This window comes from Hevea brasiliensis, chromosome 8, assembly GCF_030052815.1.
Source record: "Hevea brasiliensis isolate MT/VB/25A 57/8 chromosome 8, ASM3005281v1, whole genome shotgun sequence".
Classification (NCBI taxonomy): domain Eukaryota; kingdom Viridiplantae; phylum Streptophyta; class Magnoliopsida; order Malpighiales; family Euphorbiaceae; genus Hevea; species Hevea brasiliensis.
Window position 1 is genome coordinate 69,137,890 of NC_079500.1, and position 14,541 is coordinate 69,152,430.

Sequence of the window (14,541 nt, forward strand, 5' to 3'; positions counted from 1 at the left end):
TTCCTTCTAGGTGCCTAAGTACTTCAAGCTCTTGTGATCCGTGTAAATGTAGCATTTCTCCCCATACAAATAGTATCTCCAGATCTTCAGAGCAAAAACAATAGCTGCTAGCTCCAGATCATGTGTTGGATAATTCCTCTCATGCGGTTTCAGCTGGCGTGATGCATAAGCAATGACATTCCGATCTTGCATCAGTACACAGCCTAGCCCATTGTGAGAAGCATCACTATAAACTGTGTATTCTTTACCCAGAGTAGGTAAAGTGAGAACTGGAGCTTCAGTTAAACACCTCTTCAACTCATCAAAACTTTGCTGGCATTTATCAGTCGACTGAAATTTTACATCTTTTCGAAGCAGTTTGGTCAGTGGAGAAGATAACATAGAAAACCCCTTCACAAACTGACGGTAATATCCAGCTAAACCCAGAAAACTGCGAATTTCTGTAATGTTCCTGGGCGGCTTCCAATTAAGGATAGCTTCTACCTTGCTGGAATCTACCTTGATCCCTTCAGCTGACACAACATGTCGCAAAAAGGAGATTTCTTTCAGCCAAAATTCACACTTCGACAATTTGGCGTATAGTTGTTTCTCCCTTAAAGTCTGCAGTACAATCCGCAGATGTCTGTCATGCTCCTCTGCATTCCTTGAATATATCAAAATGTCATCAATAAACACCACCACAAATTGATCAAGATATGGTCTGAAGATAGTGTTCATCAGATCCATAAAAGCAGCTGGAGCATTTGTTAACCCGAATGGCATTACTAGAAACTCACAGTGGCCATACCGAGTTCTGAAAGCAGTTTTTGGAATACTCTGCTCTTGCACCTTCAACTGATAATAACTAGATCGCAGATCAATTTTGGAGAATACAGCTACACCCTTCAACTGATCAAACAGATCATCAATGCGAGGCAATGGATATCTGTTCTTTATTGTCACCTTATTCAACTGTCGGTAGTCAATGCATAAGCGGAGAGTACCATCCTTCTTCTTAACAAACAACACTGGTGCTCCCCAAGGTGACACACTAGGGTGGATGAAGCCCTTTTCAAGTAATTCTTGCAACTGTATCTTCAACTCCTTTAACTCTGCTGGTGCCATTCTGTATGGCGTTATGGAGATTGGATCCACACCAGGCATAACATTAATTTCAAACTACACTTCTCTTTCTGGAGGTAATCCTGGCAATTCATCAGGAAACACATCTAGAAAGTCATGTACGTAGGGATGTCGTTCAATGCTGGATTCCCCACTTGGGTGTCTACCACATGTGCCAAGTAGGCTTCACACCCCTTTCTGATCATTTTTCTGGCTAGTGCAGCCGAAATGATGTTTGATGGCAATAACTGCCTTTCCCCATGTATTACCACATCACTGTACTGAGGAAGGTCAAAAGTGATTATCTTCAGCCTACAGTCAATCATGGCATGATGCCTAGCTAACCAATCCATGCCGAAGATGATATCATAATCTCTGAAGGGCATTTCAATGAAATCAGATAGGAAAGTGTGTCCTTGGATCACCAAAGGACAATCTCTATACATTTTATTAACCGTGACTTCCTATCCTAACGGACTTGTTACTAGCACCTCAAAGTCCATTTTTGTACATGGAACAGCAATGCAATCAATGATGCTAGCACTCACATAAGAATGGGTAGAACCCGGGTTAAATAACACAAACACATTCTGATTAAAAGTTGAGAAGGTACCAGCCACAACATCAGATGTCTCGGCCTCTTCCCTCTGTCTCATTGCATACATTCTGACTGGAGCACTGCCTTGCTCTGATTGTTTCATTGTACCTTGGTTGCCTGCTGGGCTACCTCTACCCCTGCCTCTACCTCTGCTGGGTGGTTGTGAACTTCTAGTGACAGGGCTCTAAACTGACCCTTCTGCAGTAGTAGGAGGTGGTCCAACTCTGCGACTACTGGTGCAGTCCTTGGCAAAGTGTCCTGTGCCTCCACAGTTATAACAGGCTCCAATAGCGTTGTAGCAGATCCCACCATGATTTCTTCCACATGTCTCACATTGGCGGGGAGGGTGGGAACCTGCAGTACTCTGTGACGGATAGGGAGGCTTCATCACGAATATCTTCCCTACGATTTCTTGCCACCTCTGCTGTGTCCCCCATAGTTCTTCCTCTTTCCAGTAGGACCACTAGAACTCTGTTCTGCAGATTTTCCCTCTTTCTCTGTCTTCTCTGATTTCTTTTTCTCAGGAGCAGCTTCAGACTCAATTCTTTCTAACTCTAGAGCTTAAGAAATAAGTTCAGAGAAGTTAGTGTGTTTGAAGCCGACTACTTGTAATCTGATACTGGGCTTCAAGCCGGTTTCAAACCTCTTGCATCTCTCCCTGCTGGTAGAAAGTAAACTCACTGCATAATGGCTCAAAGTGGAAAATTCTCTTTATACTCACCCATGATCTGTTCCCTGTTTGAGACTTAGGAATTCTTGTAACTTCCGGTCTACATAAGCATCGTGACATATTTGTCTCAATTCCTCGAGAAAGTCATTCCATGTTAGCACTGCAGTTCTACTGCATCGTGGGGAATGGTTTTCCACTACCATAAGCATCCCCAGAACAAAGATACATAGTATTCAAATCTGAGCTCCTCTGTGCAATGCAGTTTCTTGAATACCCTATCCATCCTTTCTAACCACTATTCAGCCTCTAGAGGATCTATTGTCCCCTTGAACTCTGTAGCCCCATACTTCATCAATTTATCATACCGCCTAGTCGGAGACTGTGGTTGTACCACTGGTGTCTGTATTGGGACTTGATTAGGCACATTACCAGCCATTTGTTGGAACATTGCGACCATCTCACGAGCGAATTGAGCAGAAATCGCAGATCGCAGGGGTCTGTGAACCACTGGCATTGTGTAGGGCTGGGGCATCCCCTTGCACCTCAGCCTCAATAGATTGATCGACTGAACGATCACCCTCTTCCATAGTCAATGCGAGGATTTTAGATCTCCTGAACAAATAACACAAGGAGATTTCCTCTCGTTAGTGCATATTTATAATGTAATGTACTGTATGTATCAAACAATGATGTTGAGCAGTTGTACTACGAAGAAAGAATATTCAAATAACAGGTGAAAACAGAATTTAAAAACTTTGCTCTGATACCACTAAAACATGTCACACCCTACCCCTCTGTAAGGCGCAACATGATCCCGTAGTATACCTAATGAATTACCAACTCCGTCTACTGATAACCCATTAAATACACTACAAGGGATTTTAAAAACTTTTCTTACTTCTTTTACAGTGGTGAGCACTATTTATAGGTATTAAAAACCTTTTTGAATTGAAGTGATAGAACTAACACATTTGAATTATTTGGAATTTCTGTAAAAATTTTGGTAGAGTGCCATCTGTATTTTGGATAAAACAGTTCTTCAGAAAACCTGTAAAAAGCACTTCAATATTTTTCCAAATCTCAACTCCAACATTTTTCTCAACACAACATGTTTCACAACTCAAATCCACAGTGATTGTTCAAAGACTGAGGTACAAGAAATATAATACAATTTTTACAAGTCAAAATATCTCATAATTATTTTACAACTTCAAGGCACAATTTGAATTTACAACTGCTCAAAACCAAAAACAATATGTACATACAGTGGTCATACATTACAGTACAAAATGCAAAATGTTGGTATACTCATTATACCCAGAATCTCTCATTGAGGTACTAGCACCTAGTCTCACGCTCTGTCTGTCGCCTACTTATGACAAAGAATAAAGCTATCATTGAGACAATGTCTCAGTGGTGCACAACATTAACCAAATACAATTTAAATCACAATTCATAAATCATATAAATAGTGGATACTTAAAACCATAGTTAATTTCAAGACAGTAATTGTCAACAAGAATTTAAACTCCATTTCTCAATATCACAATAAATTTCAATAAGTCAGATCATGGTTGAATTCAAAAGACAGTATATGTCAATAAGAGTTTAAATTCATTTCACAATCTCACAATACATATCAATAAATCACACACATAGCTTAATCATGTTCCAAAGTTCAATTCGTCCCAAAAGCCGATGGCTAATGAGGTATTCAATTCGTCCCAAAAGTCGATGACTAATGAGGAATAACATAGCTAGCTAGCAAAAATATGAGTACTCATCCAATTCGTCCTCAACAGGCACACACCTCAACACTTCAGCCAAAGAGGGAATTCAATTCGTCCCACTAGACAAGCTAGCGAGGAATACAATCAATATACATGATAGCTGTGGTTTCAAACCATTTCCAATGCTTTTCAATCAATAAGTATCCATCAATATCATTCGAATAATTTCTCACAATTTCAAACCATTTACAATGCTTTTCAAGTGATAATTATCCATTCAAACACATTTTCACAATTTAAAACAATAATGTACAAATAGTCATAATTCATTTCAATTGAAAAATTCAAAAGAAATAGTTGTTATGCACAAACCTTTGATAATTGTCTCCTGGTCTGGACTCAGTGTTTCCTTCCCTTTCCCTGAGTCTTTACTAACTGAGAAACACAATTTGAAGTGTTTCAGTACTAAATTAAGCTGTCTCTATCGATAATGCTTGATAAGTAATTCACTGAAAGCTATTATTTGCTTAATCACCTAATATATCGACCCTCGATGCGTTCTAGGTAAATTAGGTTTTAGTGTCACTAATATGTCACATTCGATAGTCTTTTAGGGTTGGTACATGCTACCAATTTCATTTCCTTGTTTAGTGCATTTTATTGCAACTTGCTGGATTCCGGGATACTAGTTTAACCTAGCCGCACGACCTAGTTCCCTAGGTTTTCGAGTTTCGGTCAAAACTACAAACTTGTAGATCTATGTCTTATGGAACGCGGGCCAAAATTTTAGGTCATTCTGAGTTATGTAGACCAAGTTATGGTCATTTTACTATTGCTGGTCAAATGGCCTCAAATTAGGTCATTTTAGGTCAAATTTGGTCAACTTTGGTTCGGCTAGTTTTTGGACCCGAACTTGTGCAAGCTGTTTGACTTGCTTATGGTCATTTCTGGGCTTTGGTGTCTTCATAAGACTTGTAGGTATGGGTCTTAACTATTCATGGTTAAAATTTCAGGTCAATTGGACCTGTTTTGAGTGAGTTATGGCCTAAACACTAACTGCTGCCCAATTGGTCAATTTTCAGGTCTCAATTGTACTTAATCCGAATTGGTCATTTTTTCATGCTACCTTGCAAGCAGAATTTTGGTATGCTTTCTCAATGAAAGTTGGCACATTTTGTGCCTAGTTTCACCTCCAATTGGTCTCATACCAATTGGAGTTACATATTTAGAGTTATAGGCTAAAATGCAAACTGCCCTTAAATACATTGCATAAACATGTATCAATTACACATTTGCCTTGCTACAAATCCACCTCTCAACCCCATTTTGTTTTGGTACATTACCAAAACCATTTACCACTTCACATTAAAATCATTTCGGGTAGAATACAAACATCCTTAATACACCAAATAAAACTCTAATTCATAAAGTCCAAATACAACCACATATACACATAAACATTTCTAATTCTTACATACACTTTACACAACCAATTTACATACATAATCATCAATCCTCAATATCACAATTTATCCAATATCTCCATGAATTCAAACATTCATTAAGGAGTCCCAAAGCTGCCGAATTGCTCCACAATGCCAAATTGTCCATAATTTCGTCAACTTCATTTCAAGTGCACAATCACCATATACATGTGGGATTAACTTACTAGAACATTAAATCACCCTACTCAACATGAATCTACATTAAATATATGTAAGAATACTTCATCAAATATAGAACTCCATGGCTGTCCAAAATTGGACATATCAAGAACTCCTCAAAACTTAAAAATTCCTTCACAAAGCAAACACCCATAACATGTATACAAACATTATCAAAGAAATATTCAAAAACTCAAACTTACCTATTGTTGGGACTTGCTTAATCTTCACTAAAACTTCTTAATATTGGTATCTACTTCTTCCTTGTGATGTGGAGGTAATCTTTAATAAAGAAACCTAGATGATTGGAGGTAAATTGAAGGAGTTAATGGAGCTTCATGCAAACGGCAATGGAGGATTCCCATTCTTCATTTCGGCATGGATGGAGGACTTGAAGAAGATGATGTTTGAGTGGGAGTAATCTGCCCACTTATGATTATATTTAATCCATATTATAATTCTTAGTGGTCCACTCACATAATTTAAATCATTTTATAAGTTTAATGTGCTAATTACAAAATTTTCACTCCACTTTTGGCTATTTGCATTAGGTACCACCAAACTAATTTTTCATTTTATTTTCTAAGTGTAATATTATTTATTTTTAATGAAAATTTAGGTCAAAAGACAATTCGGGGTGTCAAATGACCACAATGCCCCTGTTCGGGTTGCATTCCCGATTTTTAGGTAACATTGGATTTTGTCTATTTTTCGATTTCTCACTTTTCCTTGTACTAATACTTTAATTTTTCTTTGATATTTCTAATGATATTTATACTTCAATTGATGTCTCTTTAAGTCCTAAAAATATTTTTCAGGGTTCCCCGCGGTCCAAGCCTAGTCAACGGTCCACGCCGTGACTTCCCGATGCGGTCACCCATCGCTAGGGTTCTCGACTCGCTTAACTTGGTTACATTTCTTTGCTATTATTTTTCCTTTGTTTTTCTTGTATTTTCTTTTCTTGTATTTTATTATTTTATGTCTCCTCACTCATAACGAAGTGTAGTTCTAGGCATCCTAGCTGTCCGGACAACACTGGTCACTAGAACAATAGAACGCACTACCGAACTTAGGGGTGTTACAGTGGTGCCAATATAATATAAAAATAAACCAAATAAATAAATATGCAAACATTATGTTGATATACTATGCAAACTGAAATTTTTGGTAATTATTAATAATATTATTAATTTAGTACTTTTTATGTTCATTAATTGGTAATAATCTATTAAGATTTATTTTAGTTGCCCAAGTAACCTATACTAATTGACTGGACTGGATAAATGGGTAAACTAGCACTGGGCACCAAGTACCTCAAGCTGTCACACTATCGGTCACAAAGTGTCTCCAGGTGTGCAACAAAACGGCTAATAAGCCATAATAATCATCGGGCACAAGGTCAAGTATGTCAAGTGTATCAAAATGGCCAAAAGCCATAATATCACAAAATGGCCATAAGAGTCATAAATCATGGAATGGCATGAAGCCATATACAGTGTTGCTATCGGAACCCTATTGGCATGCCAACCCATCCAAACCAATCATACTAGGCATACTAGGGCATGTTACAAAGTTAATTGTTTAATTCTTTGCATTTGAGGTTTGGTAGTTACTATTCACCTTAATATTCATGCAAATATATTGAATTTTTCATAATTAATAGGTATGCTAGTTCTCATTACACCAAAATACCATATTTTGGATTTTACATTTGTTGGCATTAGTTGCCAATTTCAATTCAAAGCTCATTGGAAGAAATTCGAAAAATTCATATTTGGTCACTTACGTTTATTATTCCATTGGACTAATCTACAGCAGTAATTTGGCTAAATTCTCTTCATTAAAGTTATTCCTTAATGTGTCTTCTTTAATTTCCTTTTTGAATCACTCCATTTGGAGATTTGTAGCTCAAGTTATGCCATTTTTACTAAGGCTGGCCGGATTGGTTATTGCCCGGAATTTCTGGGCAAATTTGGTTCTGGCAGTTTTAGTGTCCTGAATTTGACTAGAAATTCGGATAGGTTATGGTCAAAATTTGGGTTTCTATTCTGCATTAAAGTTGTTCTACATTGTTTAAGCTTTCCATGGCCACAAAAATCAGGTCATTTGGACTTCTCTAGAAAGAGTTATGGCCATATGAACAAATACTATTCATATGATCAATTTCCAAGTCTACATTTTTGGTTACCCAAATTTGGGCAGCTTTTAGGTCATCTTAAGTTGGTTTTCTGGGTAGAGTCCCACCATTAAAAATGTGGTTTAAGGTCTTAAATTTCACCTTCAATTGGCCTTCAACAATTGGAGTAACATAGCTCAAGTTATGGCCAATTGAACACTCTAGACATAAGCTGTCCATAATGAGTCTCATTGCACAACCTTACATACCTTTAATTGTTTTGTTATCTCAACAATATATATCAACAAACACATGCCAAATAGTCTTAATTTAGGCTTAAATACATCAATTAAATCATAAGACTTCAAATCCCCAAATTCAGAAAACCCTAACTCCATTTGCTAAAATTTCAGAATCCAAAAGATCTAATAGCACTAACCTTATTTTCTAGGTTCAATCAACCTCAAATCACCCTTCTAATCAACCAAAGCTTGAATCCCTTCTTGGTTCCTCTTTCAGCTGAATTCCTTGCTGCCCAAATGCTCCAAATTCCCTTCTTTTCTTGGCTGGATTCTTCAAATTGATGCTCAAAGTCAGTTTTTCTCTCAATTTCCTACAAGTTTGGTGGTGAAAGACTAGGGTTTTAGAGCTTGAATTGTGTAACAATGGAGGAAAGAAAATGAGTGAGGGAGAGAGAGAATTATGAACGGCTAGCTACTTGAAGAAGACCAAATTTTCTAATTTTTTTGCCTTTTAATGATATTTATATTATTTAATAACATAATGGCATACTTGTAATTAAAGAGAAATGACAATTTTATAATTACCTTGAATTTCCTAATCATTTTTGTTTGACTATTAATTTAATTATATTTAATTTTTTATAATCTTAATTAATTAAACTAATTTAGCTTTATGACATAATAAATTTCATTCTTGGTTAATGTGGGGCTTCAAAATTTCATTGACCAAATTTTCTCTCTTATCGAGTTGTCAGTTCGCCTTTTTCTTTAATATCAGATAAGTCTTTCTTTTAATTTTTTTACTTAGCTTTTCTTAGCATTCTATTATCATATAAGCCTCAACAATTCTTCACTGGAGTCTCAAAAATTATTTCACAGGGTTTCTCTTGGGTTTAAGGTCGGTAACTGTCTTCACAATCACTTCTCATTAGGGTTACCCATCGCTGTTGCCCTGGCTCGTTTAACCTTATTGCATTTCATTGCTTAATTTTTTTTTTAATTTTTCTTATTATTATTTGGGTTATTTATGACTCTTCACTATAGTTTAAATATAGTTCCAAACATTCTAGCTGTTTGGATAGATATTATTTACTGGAACAGTAAAATGTGCGAACTATCTAAAGTGAGGGCATTACAAAATAGGGAAGTAAGTTAGCAGATTTGTAAAACGAATTGAACTTATGTCTTTGATGATTTAAAGATGACATATGAAAGATGATATCACAACATATATACTGATTTTAAAAAGGGCATGTAAGACGACACCAAAGAGAAAGTGTTGCAGTGATGAAAAGGACACGTAAGACAACATCCGAAAGAAGATGTTGCAGTAGTAAAGAGGAAATATAAGACGACATTTAAAAGAAGGTATTGCATTAAAATCCCAGTATCAGATATAAGGAAAGTCATACTAGAAAGAAATTGGGATATTAAGTGGAAATAATGAAATGACTAATATTCAGGTCAAATGAGTTACTCTTTTACGAGTTTGTTTGGATCATACATTGGTTAATGGATAACTTGTTTCTATATGCATATGTCATGAGCAAGAAATGTTGATTACATTTAAATAGTTACTATAACGTCCTGAACTTCTAAGCTCTGAATAGTGCCATATTCAGTCAGTGAATAGTACTATTTAAAGCCAGGTTAAGGACTAAAAATGAGAGGAAAATAAAATGAAATAAGTAGTATAAAAATTAAAGGAACCATCGGGTTATGGACTTAATCGGTATTACAGAAAAAGATTGACTATAACCCGATGAGAGGCATTTTGGTCATTTGACACCCAGAGTTTACTTTTGACCTAAATGTCCACTGAAATGAGTGACATTAAAATTTTGAAAGTGCATTAAAAATATGAAGTATATATGGAAGAAGTAAAAGGATATAGGTAGAATTAATGAAAAAGGTTAAAATTAAAATTATTATAATTAATACTTATATTTTTAATATGGATAAATATGACTAAATGAAGACAAAACTCATTAAATAAGAGTCATCTTCTTCCTTGTTTTCCTTAATGGCTGAACCACATGGAGCTTCCCTTTCCACAATTTTCAATTCTTTTAGCTTGATTTCCCATGCCATTTCACCATAAAACCCATATTTCCCTTCACTAAAACTTGAACTTTCACCTTGGAGAAGTGTTTGAAGTTTACAAGCTTGGGAAACTTGAAGAGATTAGTGTAAGTACTACTCTTTTCCTTTCTTTAATCCTTGTAAGCATGTTGAAATGAGTTGGTATGACATGAAAATTAAAGAAAATGATGAATATATGAGGAGATGAATTTTCAGTAGCCATGGGAAAGGTTGGAGTTTAATGGTTTTGTTTGAATTAAATTTGTTTAGTAATGGTGATTGATGAGTATATAAGTAATAGAAGTTATATGGTATGAGTTTGCATGAGTTGAGAATTTGGAAGTTAGGGTTTTGCATGAGAAAATTGGGGATTTGATGATATGATGCTCAAATGATGATGTTGAGTTTTTTAATTGACCATTTGATGTGGATTGACCATGATTTGAAGTTGGTAGTTTGGTTAAATTGAGAAATTGGGAGTGTGATTTCTTGTGCAGGATTCTGGACCCTGAGTCCAGTATGATTAGATAGCCATAAGTAGAGCTACATTGCTCCAATTGGTGTGAGGCCAATTGGATATGAAACTTAGGATATAATGCCACATTTTTCATGAAGAGAGACCCTACCCAGAAACTAAACACAAAATGACCTAAAATTAGCTTGAATCCTGGTAACCACATGTTGGACTTGGAAAAATGACTATATGAACAGTAAATGTTCAAATGGGCATAATTCATTGTAGGAAGCTCCAATTGAGCTGATTTTTGAACCCATGAAAAGCTTACACATAGGAAAACATTTCATATAAAGAACTTAGAGCCAAATTCTATCCCTACCTCAACCAATTTGCTAGACTAATTTAGGTAAGCAAATCTAACCATAACTAGAACTTGACCAAAAAACCCTAGACATTGACCTATCAGACCAGTTGTGAAAAAAGCCCATAAACTCAGTTTACAAAACTACAAATGTAATTATTCAAAAGCCAAAGTATTCATAAGACCTAGAACTACAATTTTGGTGTTTTGACCAGAATCCAAAACCAAATGCAACTTGGAGAAATTGCTAGGACAAGTCAGTATTTCTAATCCTGGATTTCTTGAACCTGATCCAAGATGCCATTTGACCCTTGGATAGTAGTTATACCATAACTTTCACTAGGAAATTTTAATGAGGATGAACCAAACCGACTTGGAACCCTAAGAAATAGAGCTATAACTTTAGCGTGTTGACCAGAATTCAAATCTTAAGAAAACTTAGGGAAATTGTTAAGAGAAGTCAGAATTCCAAACTTGGAATTTCTGAATTTGAGGTATTTGGTCATTTGACCCCCGGATAGTTAAGAGACCATAATTTTCTGTAGAAAATTTCAATTGGCATGATTCAAAATGATATGAAAGCTAAGATGAAGGCTTAAAACTTTGTTTTAGGGACCTAGACCCAATTTTAAGCCTAAATGCTTGGAAATGTATGGCAAAAAAAATGGAAAATCTTGAAACTAGTAGACTTATAGGGTCTAGCACCTTGGATAGTCATTGATCAATTGACTATAACAAGAGTTATATCACTTCAAATTAAATGATTCAATAGGAAAATTAAAGTTAACACATAAAAAAACAACTTCCATAAAGGAAGTATGGCCAAATGGGCTATGCATCTTGGCCAAATTGCTAGAGGAAATTACGGTATAAAATTTGAAATCTATGAAATTTTCATGGATAACTTGGAATATGAATGGTACCCCATTTAAATGACTTAATGAACACCTAAATCATGTGAATAGGTAGTTGGGGCATTGCCAACATAATTTGAAATATAAATTGTAATCACCATAAATGAATTGTTGAATGTGTAAATGATGTGAAAATGTCATTTGGGACATATGTTCCCATTATGAGTAAAGATGAGAATGCTCAAACTTGAATGATATGTGAAATGGTATGATAAATTAGATAAGAAATTGTAAATTTTAAATATATGATGTGATTGGTAAATTATGATTCATATAAATGAAATCTATGAATACATGCATTATGTGAAAATGAGATTAGGCATTATGTTCCCACTAGGAATAGAATTAAAATGCCACAAAATATAAATAGAACATATATTGAAATAATGAAACATATGAACACTTAATGGTATTATTGTGCTCATGTATTGCCTAGACATGTGTGTCAGATTGGATAGATTGGCATGCCAATAGGGGATTGATTTAGCAATACCGCGTAAGGCTTTATGCCCGAATCTAGGGCTTTATGCCTGAATCTAGGGCTTTATGCCTGTATTTATAGCTTTATGCCTATTCATGGCTTGTATGCCCAATTATGTGTTACTATGGCTTCTTAGCCAAATTTATAACACCCCTATTTGCATAGCCTGGTATATCTCACTATTCCGTTGATCGGTGTTGGTCCAGAAAATTAAGAGAATTAGAACCACATCTAAGACACCTAGATAAGCCCTGAATACAAATAATTAGTAATTGCCAAATAGTTAAGTATAACGAAGAAAAACAAAGCATAAAAAGTTAAATGAGCCAGGAGTCACAGCGATGGGTGACCTTCTCGGGAAGTGACTGCGAGGTCAGTCTAAACTCAAATTTTGAACTGAAAAATTTGATGCCGCGGTCCTTAGGACTATTGCGAATACAATGGAAAAGAGAAAATCACAAAAAAGAGTTGTTAAGCAGGTCAAATAATTAGGTCAGGGATCCATAAGAAATATCGAATAACTTACAAACCGGATCAGATCGGCGAGGGGCAATTTGGTCAATTCACCCCTAGAGGTGATTCCTGACCAAATTGTCTAATAAAATTTGAGAAATGAAAATTTTGAAATATAGAATGAAATTAAAGAAGTGAGGAAAAAGAAAGGAAAAAGAAAAGAAAAGGAAAATTGAATTATGACATCACAAAGATGATGCCAAAAATGAGGTCATAAATAAATTTTCTATTTAATTAAATTGTTGACTAAGTGAATTAGAAAATAAAGAATTAAAAATTAAAAAGGGAACGGGGTCTTCTTCTCTTCATTTTTACCGTGGGTTTCTCTCACTAAACCTCCATTGGAGCTCAATTTTGAGCTTGAGTAATCCCAAATTTAACCCTAAAATCCCCCAAAATTTCCCATTAAACCTTGTTAACTTCACTTGAGAAGAAGATTGAGCAAGAAAGAAAGAAGGAAAGACAGAAGAAATTGGTTGAGTGAACTTCAAAGTTGAGGTAAGTTATTTAAAGTGAAATTCTTTAGTTAAAGCTTATGATTTAAGTTAACTTAGAAATTAACTTAAAATCAAAAGAAAACAATTGTTGGTGGACCAAACAAGAATTTTGGCCAGCCTTATATGAGGTGTTTGAATGGTTGTTTATGAAGGAACGGAACCGTGAAAAACACAGGTTTATATCATTGAATTCAAAAAATTTTACCTAGGGTCACATGCATCATGCAAGATTTATTTTTAACTATTTGATTTCAATGATAAACAACATATTAAAACTCTTTTAATATGTTTTTGGATCTGTATTTGCCATTTAAGATTTTAAAATTAATCAGATTAATTTTAGAACTCTAGATTAAATCAAGAATAAACACACTAACCTCTTGATGCACTACAATGTATTTGCGCCTGTGAGATTCATCTTCAGGACACCAAATGTTGTCCCTCTAGCTTGTCCATACCAAGAACACCTATGACAGCCCTTGAACAGCTTCTAAAGCTTTTTTTATTATTTAGAAAAATAAGTTCTGCTTTTTAAGAGATTAAAGATGTAAACAGGACACTAGAAACAATTTCTGGTATTCTTAATTCAAGAGATTGTTTGCTAATCTCTTGGATTGATTAAAGAAGAAGAAGAAAAGAAGAATGAGAGCTTCTAGGTGGCGGCACCAAGGGAGTGGCTGCTACTTGTACTAATTTTCTTTTTATAACAACACTTATATAGCTTGGTCAACACATTAAACCCTTGCCACATGTTACCCTTTGATTGGTTGTAGGTTTAATTGACCCAATCACATTGTGCCAAGTGTCAAACCTATATTTACTCTTAATTTTAATCATCTTACATGATTAAAAGACATTTGGCAAGCTTATGTGTAATGCCATGTGTCACCATCTCATGATGCCACATGTCATCCTGCGAAATGACCAAAATGCCCTTATGTCTTAATTTTGAGTTCTCAATCCAAAATAATTGTTTCTCTTCTTCTAATCAATTTATATGAAATATAAATTAATTAATTAATCTTTATTAATTAATTTCTCATTAATTAAATTCATATTTAAACACTTTAAATATAAATTTAACTTATACTGTACATCCAATAATCTAGATTTGG